Genomic DNA, 12,425 nt, shown 5'->3' with positions numbered 1-12,425 from the left:
ACGAAGACCCAACATAGCAATCAATCAATCAATCTAAAAAAAAAATGTCAGCATTTGAACCTAGGTCTGAGTCCAAGCCTTTATTCTTTCTACTATTTATAAGCCTCCTTAATAGAGATCCACAGACCATTATGGTAGTGTTTCAGGCATCAGAGGAATCATTGATTTGGCTCTCAGGGCTGTTCAGGGTTTCATGAAATATTCAATGACTTCAGGCTGGCTGCTACTTCAGCCTGTCTCCAAGGCTGTGCTGGTGATGGCCTCACCCTTACTCTCCCAGTAAAAGAACAGGGACTTGGACTGGAAGGTCTCGAGAGAGAGTTTGGCTCACTTTATAAAGCAGAACGTTTGAATGTTTTGAGCTGATCCATAACGGAGTAGGCTGCCTTGGGATGTGATGAGCTCCCTGGCCCTGAGAGGGTACAAGCGAAGGCTGGCAGCTACCTGTGAAGGTGAGAGAGGCAACTCCCGCACGAGAAGTGATATTGGATTCAAAGACCTTTCAGTTTTGAAAGTCTGTGATGGTAAGATTCTCAGATCCCATTTTCTTAGATTGCAATCTAAGACTGCACGATACTCAAAATCTAGGAATTTAAGACTGCCTGCGTTTTTCCCTTTTGTGTTTTCTAGTCCTGACTCAGGCAGGTAGACTGTGGAGCATCCACTGACTCGGGGAGTGGACATTTCAGTAAAAGCAGAGAACAAGTTTTTAGGTTTCAAAAGTACCCCTTTCTCCCCAAAAAGACCATTCCCGAAGGGACCTGAGGCACAGTGAAACCTCATGAATCAGAGAAAGGTGGAATTTGATGCCTTTCTGTCCCTCTGCTCTACAATACTTGGGGGTGGTGGCTATTCCATCAGCCTGGATTTTGGAGGGAGGAGGCACAGCGTGGGGCTGTAGCAGACATGCAGCATGAGTGGCTAAGGAGCAAGATTGGAGGTGGTTTTTACTGCACCCTAACCTGGCTGACCCTGACTGATGCACAGCCCTCCCCTCCCCTCTCTCCTTTTTTCCAAATAAGAAATCAGGAAGAGAGCCAGACAAAAAGCTATGAGTGAGCATGTTTTGAATCTCGTGGGTCAGCGTGACCCCAGAGAGCTTTGAAGAGTCCAAAAGTAGAGAGTGGGGAAGGGCTTGAATGGTGAAATGGTCATGTGGTGTGTTGAAGCCAAAAAGGGCCTGAAACAACCTCTCAGCAAGATGCAATCACAGGGGAAGTGTGTGTGTGGGCACGCAAATGATGGAGTGGGCGGAGTAAACCAAATTGATTACGACTAATTTTCTGTCCACATAGGAAATAGGGTATGGTCATAAAAATTTAGATTAACTTTCCTGCTCATTGGAATTTTGAATTGAGACACAATTCTAAAATTTCACCATCCCAAGAGTCTTGGATTCTGGGCTTTTACCGTGATTCTTTCACTGGGTAGAAGCTGGACGTGGACACTGGGAGGACCCAGGTCTGGAAACCAGGAGAACTGAGCTCTACTCTCAGATGTCACCTTCCCAGGGAGGCCTTCCCTGACCACGTGGTTTAAAATGGAATCTCCGGCCCCTGCGAATGCCTGATCCCTCTTCTTTCTTTTTCTCCAAATTACTAACTGATGCAGCCTATTATACTTATTTATTTATTGTCTATTTCCCCCACTTGATTTTAAGTTTCAAAAGGGCAACGATTTCTCCCTCCCTCCTCCCTCTCTTGTTTCTTTCTACCTTTCATTCTCTTACTTCTTCTTCTTTTTTCCTTTCTTTCCTTGTATTTATAAAAAAAACTTCAAACATTCACAAAAGCATAGAATACAGATGATGAACACCCATTTGCCATTTGCCCATCATCTAGATTTAACAACTGTTAACATTTTATCATATTTGCTTTATTTTTTTGGTGCCAGCATTTTCTAAAGAAAATAATATTCGTCATGCTACTTCCTCTTTAAAAACTTGAAGGTAGGGAGTTTTGTCTCTTTTACTTGTTGCCATATTACTCACTGCCCGGAAGCTGGTAGATCTCCAATAAACAGTTGTTGAATGAATGAATCGCATTTAATCCTCATACCAACCCTATGCAGTAGGTATTATTATTATTCCTGTTTTACAGCAGAGGAAACTGAGGTACAGAGAGGTAAAGTAACTTGCCTAAGGCCACACAGCTAGGAGGGAGTGAAAGGAAATTTGAGCTCAGACAGGCTGAGTCCAGAGTCCACACATTCTTATCTCTCTAGGGGCTGCTTCAAATGGGATGTTCATTCATCCTCTCTGTCCACCTGTCCCATCCAGACACCATCCACAGATGAGACCCAGAGGGGTTCACAGGCCAGCCAGAAGCAGGGCAGCCCCACTGGGAACCCAGGTGGTCTCCCTAAAGGCTGGGGCCCTCTCTCCCTCCCTGGGGAGGAGATAGAAGGCTCCTTCCCAGACAAATGACCTTTGGGGTTTGTTATGAATAGAGATTCCTTCTGGGGAACGTGATGGCTGATGCCGGGAGCCTGGGTCCCCAGACTTAACCCCTAGGAATGTGTAGAGAAATATCCAAGCCTCCACCCTGCAGGCCAGCGTTCCCAGTGGCCCTGGCCAGCAGAGGAGGCCGATTCTAGGCTTCTCTTCAGGTTGCTGGGCCTTCTGGGGAGATGGACTGAGTCCCTCCATCCTAGGCTGGGAGGCAGGTCCTCAGGGTAAATGGAGCCCTAGACTTCAAAAGCAAAGAGACCGGGGTCTGCCTCTTCCTCCCCAGTTGTGTGACATTGGACAGGTGCCCAATCTGGGGAAAGCTCAGTTTTCACATCTATCAAATGGGGATAACTACTATCCCAACCTCGCACAGATCCGGGGCTAGGGTGAGGCAAGCCAGGTGCCCAGAGCATAGCATTTAAGGAGGTGCTGGCTCTCAGGTGCTGACCCTGCACTTGCAGTAGCCTGAGGGTGAGAGCCTCGTTAAAGTACACACACACCAAGATGATCTAATCCCACAACTCACGTGATGGAGCAAATAGATGGCTCCAGGCAGGGGCCCCAAAGGCCACTGGGGGAGACCGACCCCCCTGAGCTAAGTCAGGTCCCTGGTACCTGGGACAGAGGGATGTCCCAGATGCCCTCTGGGCATTATCAAGCCACAACAGGCGGTTTCTGAGTTCTTCCCAGGCCAGAGAGTGGCTTCTGCCTCCAGGCTGTGATAATAATGACATTGATCTCATATTTATCCAGCATTCACTCTGGACCAGTGCTGTGCTACTTGCCTCACGTTGAGATCTCGGTCAATCCTCACAACAGCCCTCTCATGTATTATTGTCTGTATGTTATGAATGAGGAAGACCTCAAGGCACCAAGTCAGGTAGGTCCAAGTATATGGTAGGTCCAAGATCTGAACACTTATTTGTCTGCATCCTAGGTGGGCTGGGGGCTGAGGCTTGGCTGCTAAGGGTCTTGTGGGCACTTGACCCCAATCACCTTTATCTTCTGTGCCTCCTCCCTCTGCTAGCAGCCATTGTGGCCAAAATGGGATTAACCCAAAAGGACGTCATTGCAGGGGCTGGATGGGTGGGGAGGAAGGCATGCTTCTGGGCTCCAAGGACCCTAAGCCTGGTTGCTCTATGCCCAGGCCCTGGGCCCCCAAGGCACGCACACACTGCTCTGGATGAGGTGGAACACAGGGTAGGTAAGTTTCAACGTGCGGGAGACAGCTCAGGAATGATGCTGAGTTTTATTTGTACAAATTCATTTTCTCCCTGCCTCTGACCCCCTTCCTTGGTAATTCATCTTCCATCCTGGCCACCAGAGTGCTTGTGCATCTGGCCTTGTACAAGCTTTGCTCAGGACGTTTTGGGAACTCCCTCGCCACAGGATCATCTAAATACTTTCCTGGCATTCAAGGCTATTTGCGGAGACTAGTGCAGAGGGCTGGTCCTGCCTTTTTGCCTTTCCACAGGGGGGTCCCTCTGCCTAGAATGTCCTCCTTCCCCCAAGATCCTTCTGGATCTTCTCGGGCAGGAATGAGGTGTGTAAATGGCACAACTCTGAACTCCCAGGCCTGAGGGGGACTGTGCAATTTGATGCCACGCTGGCATCTGGGGAAGACAAGAGGTAGCTTAGTGTTTTAAAAGGCAGGTTTTGGGCTTGCCTGGTGGTGTAGTGGTTAAGAATCCGCCTGCCAATGCAGGGGACAAGGGTTCGAGCCCTGGTCCCAGAAGATCCCACATGCGGCGGAGCAACTAAGCCCGTGCACCACAACTACTGAGCCTGCGCTCTAGAGCTCACGAGCCACAACTACTGAGCCCACGTGCCACAACTACTGAAGCCTGTGCGCCTAGAATCTGTGCTCCGCAACAAGAGAAGCCACCACAGTGACAGGCTTGCACACCGCAACGAAGAGTAGCCCCCGCTCACCACAACGAAGACCCAATGCAGCCAAAAATAAATAAAATAAAATAAATTAATTAAAAAAAAATTAAAAGGCAGGTTTTGAACTTAGACGTGAGTTCAGTCCCAGCTCTGCCACCTACCAGCTGGGCTTCAGTTTGCTTCTCTGAACACAGAAAGAATGATCCGACTTTCTCCACTGGGGCACTGAGGGACAGGAAGGGGGCCGTGCACGTAATGCTCTGGGCTCAGTGCCAGTACCACGGTCAGGGCTCAAAAAGCATCAGGTGTTCACCCACGCATTCCACATCAGGCTTAAGTACCCACCTGGTGCCAGTCTCTGTGCTGGTCACTGGGATAGAGCCGTGAATGGACTCATGTGGACCCAGTTCTTAAAAACAGAGGCTGGGGAGGCAGACATTCACCCATTAGTTACCATCGTGACTGTCATCAGGGAAATCACCCCCCTCCCAACCTCCTAATCCTCCAACCTCCATCCCTCACCTTGACCTGGGCAGGATCTAAATCTGATGTACCTCCATAACTTTAGCTCCTCAATCATGGCCTGGAGGCTCAACAAATAATATTTAAATTGAAACGATTTCTGTAGCAAACACTTATGGCACTGAGTGTGTGATAGCCACTGCTCTAAGCACTTTACAAATATGAAATCATGTCATTATCCTTGGAAAGTATGTACTATTATCACATCCCCATTTTACAGATAGGCAAACTGAGGCTCAGAAAAGTTAAGCAAACTACCCTGAGTTATATAGCCAGAGAGGGGTGCAGCCAGGATTTGAACCCAGGCAGCCCAGCTCCAGAGGCCACTTGCTCCACACCTCTCCCGAGTTGATGCCGCTTTCCAGCAGGGTCCAGAAAGGGCGTGATCTGAAGACCTTGCCCGTCTCCACCACTTACTGACTGCCGGGCTTCTCAACTTTCCACTCCCCAGGTGGGCTGTGGAGGAAAACAAGGCCTCAGCTGCAGCCTTTGATGTCCCCTGCCAAGCTGGCACTCTGAGGCCTGGGGGTGACTCAGGGGATCCCAGGCCAGCAGCTAGGCCGGCCTCAGGGCCAGCGTTTCCGTAAACACCCCAGTGAGCCAAACCCGCATGGTCAGTCCACGGCTGCTGGCTTCGAGGGCTGAGGCCTGGCTGGCCCTGCACGGTTTCCTGCCACATGGTCACTTCCACCCCCTCTGCCTGGCTGGGCTTCCAGTAATGAAGTGTTTTGTTCGGGGGCTGGTGGCGCTGATGGGATGGAGTATCAGGGCCTCTCTGTCCCACTTGCACCCACTTAGGTTCTTGGGAGCTGGTTAGACGCCCCTCACCATAGCCTGGGCAGCTCATATGCCCACCTGGGTGTCAGAGGAGGACTTGGCCTCTAAGGGGACAGGTTTTGGGCTCTGAGCCAAGAGGGAGGGTGTAGCTGGAACCAACCCTGTTGGTCCTTTCTGAGGGGTTGGGAGGTTAGGGAAACAACTTCTCCTGGAGACCCAGCCAGGCAGCTTGGAGATGGAAGGGAAAGTCTCAACTGTGGCCACTGCCTCTCCCCACCGAGACAGTGGCTACAAGGAAGGGGCCGTGGGTGAAGACTGAAGGACCATCAGTCCCAGTGAGTGTGCCATCCCTGAAGGCAATTCTACCCCAGCCCTTCAATTCTCACAGCATCCCTGCTTGGAAGCAGAGGCCCAGAGAGGTGAAGTGACTCACCCAAAGTCACACAGCAAGCGACAGAGCCAGGATGTGACTGAGTTTCTCCCTTCCCTCTGAACCACTTCTAGCTCACTGTCTGAATCCCAGACAGTAGGGACCGGAAGATGCTTCCAAGCCATCTTTCAAGAGGCAGTACAGCACAGTGGATAAGAGCCAGGACTCAGGGGCCAGCTACCTGGGTTCAGATCCCAGCTCTGCCTCCTACCTGTTACGTGAACGTGGGCAAGCTATTTAACTTCTTGGTGCCTCAGTTTCCCCATCTGTGAAACGAGGATAATAATGATGCATCCTTTAGAGGGTTGCTGTGAGGATTAAATTCATGCCTGGTACACAGTAAGCCTTCCATCAATGCTAGTTGTTTCTAATCTCTCACCGGCCTTCCCACTGTAGAGCTGGGGAGACACAGGCCCAGAGATGAAGGCAAAACCTGCTGGGGTCTTGTCTGGGGCAGAGCACACCTCTAGCCCACGTTCCCTATGGTGCCACCGAGAAGCTGTGATGTTTGCGCTGAGGTGCTTGTTCTAGTCCCCGTCCTCCAGGGCTGGGGAAGCGCGGTCAGAGCCCAGGGAGGAGAGGAGCAAGGCAACATGATGCGTGACCCCAGCGTCAGCCCCTTCCCCCTCTGGGTCCCAATCTCCCCTCCTGAGGATGTTTGGACCCTTGAACTCAAAGGGGCTCCTTGGTTAGGGCCTCAGGGGCTGCCGAGGAGTGGGAGAGGGTCCAGAGCCCCAGACAAGGGCTCCCACCCTCTGATTTATCCCAAACAACTTTCTTTGGGCCTGTTCTAATTATTAGAGTTTCAAATGGGATTTTCTTCTGAACAAGGGTCTGCTGGCTTGAGAAGGGGGCTCTGGGCAGCGAGCAGCAGGGGATGGGGCCCCCCTCCCGCGCCTGGGAACCCTGGGGCCCAAGCTGATGGTTGGTTGGTGACTCACTCCCTGCTCAGCACATCCTGTCATCCCAGGACGGGGAGCCCCACAGGGGCCACCCCTCACCAGGGCCCCCCTAACCAAGGCGCTCCCCCCCTCGACATGCACAGGGGCTGGGAACAATTAACTTGCTCCTCAGGCCAGGCCAGATGTTCATGCGGTTACTGGTTTTGCTGACCGCATGTAACTCAAGGACGTCCTCAGAGCTGGAAGGGTCCCAAGAGGCCACAAAGGGCAACCCTGTCACAGGGTTGTCACAGCAGGGGGACCGAGGCCCAGAGAGGTGAGGTAACTTGCCTGAGGTCACTCAGGGGAGAGGGAGGAAGGAAGCTGGCATTCTGATGCCTGACCCAGAGCTTTTCTACACCTCCAGATGGTCCCTGGATACCCCAAGTTCTCGGCCCCTATTCCCACCCCAGTCACAAGTGTCCTCCCCAACCAACACAGGCCAGGCCTCTCCAGCCTCATCTCCCTCACCTCCCACCAGGCCTCCAGGCTTCATCCGGACTCAGCTACTCACAGCGCCCCAGACACCCCTGCTCTCACATTGCTTTCAGGCCTCTGTTCTCTCTGTCTCCCTGTGTTGCCTTTTTGCCTAGACTCCTACTCTTGCTTCAAGATTCATCTCGGATGTCACCTCCTCCAATAAGACTTCCAAAGCCTCCTCTCCCACCTCCCAGGCTGGGTCCTCTTCTCATTGCCCTCAGTGCCTGGTACTCCCCACTTACTCTGCTGTCAGCATCTCTTTGCTTGTCTCTATCTTCCCCTCTAGTCTGTGAATTCATTGTGGGCAGAGACCTTGCTTTTTATTATTTATTTCATATCAGGGCATGGCCCACTACATTCAGTGTTTGTTGAATGAATGCATGGGTGTATGAATGTACAGATGGATGGATGGATGGATGGATGGATGGACAAATGGATGGATAGGTGGATAAACAGATGAATGGATGAATGGACAGGTAAACAAATGAATCAGTGGATGGGCAGATGGATTGATAGATAAATGGATGGATGGATGGATTAGACAGATAATGGCACCTGTAGGGGCTCAGACAGTGAGAAGTAAGTTCCTGGAGACTGGATATCCTGAATGATGAAGGGGCTCTTGGATGGGGAAGCAGTAACCTAACCTGTTATCTGCCTCCTCCAAGGGATGTCTGGCCAAAAGCAAAGCCACTTCTGCCCTGGTGCCTGGTTCCTCCTGACCAACTAGTTCCAACTCAATGGGATCTCCTGAACTTTGGTAATTATTCAGACATCAGAGAATCTATAGGACCCACCTCTGCTTCTGACATTTCAGAACTCTGCATTCTTGAGGGCCCAGCCTGCATACTTCCATCCAGGTCAGAGCTGCCACTCCAGAAATGTTCCCAGGCATAGAAACAGAAATCCCTAGAGAAAGAGGCACTATAAAATATGGAATTCATCCCTCTCCCATTTTACAGATGAGGAAATTGAGGCCAAGAAAGGCCGAGGAACTTCCCCAAGAATGTACAGCAACAGGGCTGGGATTAAAGCGGAACTTCCCCAAGAATGTACAGCAACAGAGCTGGGATTAAAGCTTGGGTCCCCCAATTCACTCATTCATGTATTCATTTATGCAACAAATATAAATATCTAGCATCTAACATGTGCCAGTTTCAGTGCCTTTTCCCTGGCATTCGATTTCTGTAAATAAACCCTCATGCCAATCTGGAAAGCCCATGTCCCATCGTGACCTCCTCCGACTCCCCAGCTGGCTTATCTTTGCCTCACCAGCTGCATCCTCGGCATAGCTCCTGCCCCAACCCCTTCACCCAGCAAATGAGGACCACTTCCTTGCCAGGAACCCCAGCTCACAGTGGTGTATGCAGAGACAGTCACATGCGTGTGCTGAGAGCACACGTCCCACCCCTCCTTGGGGGGACCACATCAGTCCCTGCACGCAGAACCCCGCCAGCTCAGACTGAAGCCAAGTGTTAAACAGTTCAAGCCCCGCAGCTGTCCTGGGGATGCGGGAGGGGAAGCTCATCGTGACACCTGGGATCTCAGGGCCAGGAGCAGACCTCTGAACTCCTGCCCAGACTGAGGAATGTGCGGAAGAAGAGGCCATAGAGGGGCGCCTGCGGGCTGGCTATTTACAGGACAGAGGAGCAGGCGGCAGCAGCAATTCTCCCATTAGCCCCTCCCAACATGCCCAGAGGCAGGGGCAGTGTGAGGGCTGCCAGTCTGGAAGAGATGGAGCCTCGCATTCTGGGGCAGGAACCCAGACTTGGGCAAGTCATGGCCATTGGCTGGACCCCCTCTCTGGACCTTCCTGATGGAGGTGACCTTGCTGAAGATGTGGAACGACTCAGTATTGCAAGGACAAAAATAAGGTTCAGCTGCACATAACAGAACACCTTCCGGGAGCGAATCAATGAACTAGAGAACAAAAGAAGAATATGGAAGTACAGCAGGACCCAAAGCTGCTTCTGGGATGAAATTAATACGAGACAGAGTCCTGACAAGATTGATCATGACAAAAGAGATAAGATGCAAATAAATAAAGTAAAAATATAGAGTGAAAAAGGAGAATAATATTGACTTAAGGATTAAAAGTAACTTTAAAACTATTGTTATATAGTTATATAGCAGTTATATAGTCATGAATTTGAAAGCTTAGGGAAAATGGATACACTTCTAGAGAGTTATAAGATGCCAAAAGATTGGCCCAAGAAGAAAGAGAGAATTTAAAGAAGTCAATCAGTATTATAGAAACTGAATTGGTAGTCAGAGCCCTCATACTCTCCCAAATCAGACCCAGACATTTTTACAGGTGAGTTCTGTTGAATTTTTAAGAAACAGTTAATGTCTAGCTTATACAAGTAGCTCCTCCACAAGCCCCCAAAAGCCAACTGAGCTTACTTCATTAGACAAGCGTCATCTTGGTTGCCAAAACCAGATAAGACAATACAATAAAAGAAAACTGTAAGCCCATTTCACTTATGAATACAGGACGGAAAATACTAACTAAAATATTAGTGGACTAAATTCAGCAATGTGTTAAAATAATGATAATACCTCACCATCAGGAAGAATTTATCCCAGAAATGCATCAACATCAGAAAATCCACCAGTGTGATTCACTGCATCGTTTGATCAAGGAAAAAAAAAATCCAATGATTATGTCAATTGATGCAGAAAAAGCTTTTGATAAGATCCTTAGGTATTTATGATTTTTTAAAAATCTTAGCAGACTGGGAACATATAAGAGAAGTTCCTTCCTTTGGTAGAGATATTAATATCAAAAACCTCCAGAAAATATGATTCCTAGTGGAGAAACTTCATGTGCATGTCAGGATCAGGAACAAGCCAAAAATGTGCATTATCACTGTTACTGCTTAACACAAAGTGCCAAAGTCAGGCTACAGCTAAAAGGAGAGAAAATAAGAGGTGTAGGATTGGAAGAGAAGAGATAAAACTGTTCATTGTAGACGGTGTGATCCTTTACCTTGAAAAACTAACTAAATAAGCTGACAACGTATCAGAACAAGTAAGAGAGTTTGGCAAGTTTGCTAGATGCATGATCAATAACAAAACTCAATTAACACTTTTACACCAGCAATACTCAGAACAATGGTGGCTTAACCAAGGGGGCATAAACATGCATATATTATTGAGTTGGCCAAAAATTACAGAAGATGTTACGGAAAATCCCGAACGAACTTTTTGGCCAACCCAATATATGCATACAGAATAACATATATAATATTATTATTATGTTAATATTCTAAGAGTATTCTTATATATAATACGTATGCTATTTTTTTAATCATGTGAATGGAATCTATAGGTGGAGTCCAGGGTGCGTATGGCACAGCTCTGATGTCATCAGAATCCAGGCTTTCTCTATTTCTCCTCTTCTTTTCTCTGCACCTGAGGTCCATCTTCAAGATACCCTCATGGTCCAAGATGGCTGTCAAGCTTCACCATCACATCTGACGACTGACTGGAGCAGGAGAAAGTGAGGAGTGGTGGTGCTGGGACAAAAGGGATGCCCTTCCCTTTCAGGAGCCTTCCCAGAATTTGCACACAGCACTTCTGCTTATATCTTACTGCTGGGACCTGGTCACATGGCCATGCCTAGCCGCAAAGCTGAGTGCACTGCCACCCCAAATAAAATCAGGGTTCAATTATGAAGGAAGGAGGGGAGAAAGGATATTGAAACGGGCATCCCTCAGGCTCTGCCATAGATCTCAATTTCCAAAAAGGGGAAACAGAGGCCCAGAGAGATGAGGGCACTTACACACAGCCACGAAGCAAGTGTCAGAGCTGGGATTTTCAAGTGACTGATTCTTGATCTTCCCAGAGTACAGCGGTCCCCTCTCACGCGGGTATATCCAGCCCCGGGAGCACTGACCCTGCTCACTCCCAGCCCTGTTTGGGTCAGGGTCTGTTTTGGGTTTCTCTGTCCCCACTACCTAGTGTAACAACAGTGAGGTCCCAGTGTTGGGCATTTATTCACATCCCTCCCTCCCCAACCTCTACAGCTTCTTGCACAGGACTTGGCATGTAGATGTGCAATGAACACGAAGGAGGAAGGCATGGAGGGAGCTGACAAGCTGTGAATGGCTGAAACTGGCTTCATCCTTGCGACTGCAGACATTTTTTCCTGCCTCCCATATGCTGTGCCCTGATCTAGATGTGTTTCCCGAGTTTCACTTTTCAGATGCATTTCCTAGACCCTAAAATGTTAGGCCTGACCCAGGTATGAAAGAGCAAGAAGGCTGCCTTGAAACAAACAAACGAACAAAAAATGCAGAAACCGAAGGCCAGAGAAGCAATGTCATACGACATGTCATATGTCTCTCACTCGGATTCCTCTTCATGGACACACAGAGAAAGATCGGTTTCCCAGCCTCCCTTGCAGTCAAGTTTGGGGGTCATGCGACTAGTTCTGGCCAATAAAATATGAGCAGAAGAGATGGGCATCATCACTTCCAGTTTGAGGCAGTGAAGGGCCAGTGTGCCTTAGCCGCCCCTCTTCTCTAAGATGACCTTGGAGACCACTGGTCGAGAACGGTGATTCACAAATGGTTATGTGCATACACATCAACTGGGGGTCTCATTAAAATGCAGATCCTGATTCTGGGTGGGGGGTCTGAAATTCTTCACTTCAAACAAGCAACTGAATTATGCTGATGCATCAGGGCACACGTTTGAGTAGGGAAGGATGATTTGAGAAGAGGCAGCTCAAAGATGGAGGAGACCTGCCCAGCTCCACTGGACCATTTGCAACCAAAAATAAACCTTTGTTGGGTTAAGTCACTGAGATTTGGGAGTTTATTTGTGACCTCAGCATAGCTTAATGTACCCCAATTAATACACTGGGATAGGACATTGTCATTTAGCTAGTCAACCCATATTTATTGAGTTCCTACCATAATCTCATTTTGTGCCC

General features: G+C 49.1%; 1 protein-coding gene across 4 annotated transcripts in view; it reads right to left on the bottom strand.

Annotated features, from left to right (window-relative positions):
• The window catches only part of ADA (adenosine deaminase), a 108,863-nt gene that overhangs the window by 69,204 nt on the left and 27,234 nt on the right, over positions 1-12,425 (bottom strand). The gene's annotated exons all lie outside the window — the stretch shown is intronic.

This window comes from Balaenoptera musculus, chromosome 15, assembly GCF_009873245.2.
Source record: "Balaenoptera musculus isolate JJ_BM4_2016_0621 chromosome 15, mBalMus1.pri.v3, whole genome shotgun sequence".
Taxonomy (NCBI): Eukaryota; Metazoa; Chordata; class Mammalia; order Artiodactyla; family Balaenopteridae; genus Balaenoptera; species Balaenoptera musculus.
This window is presented reverse-complemented; position numbering and strand designations above follow the sequence as displayed.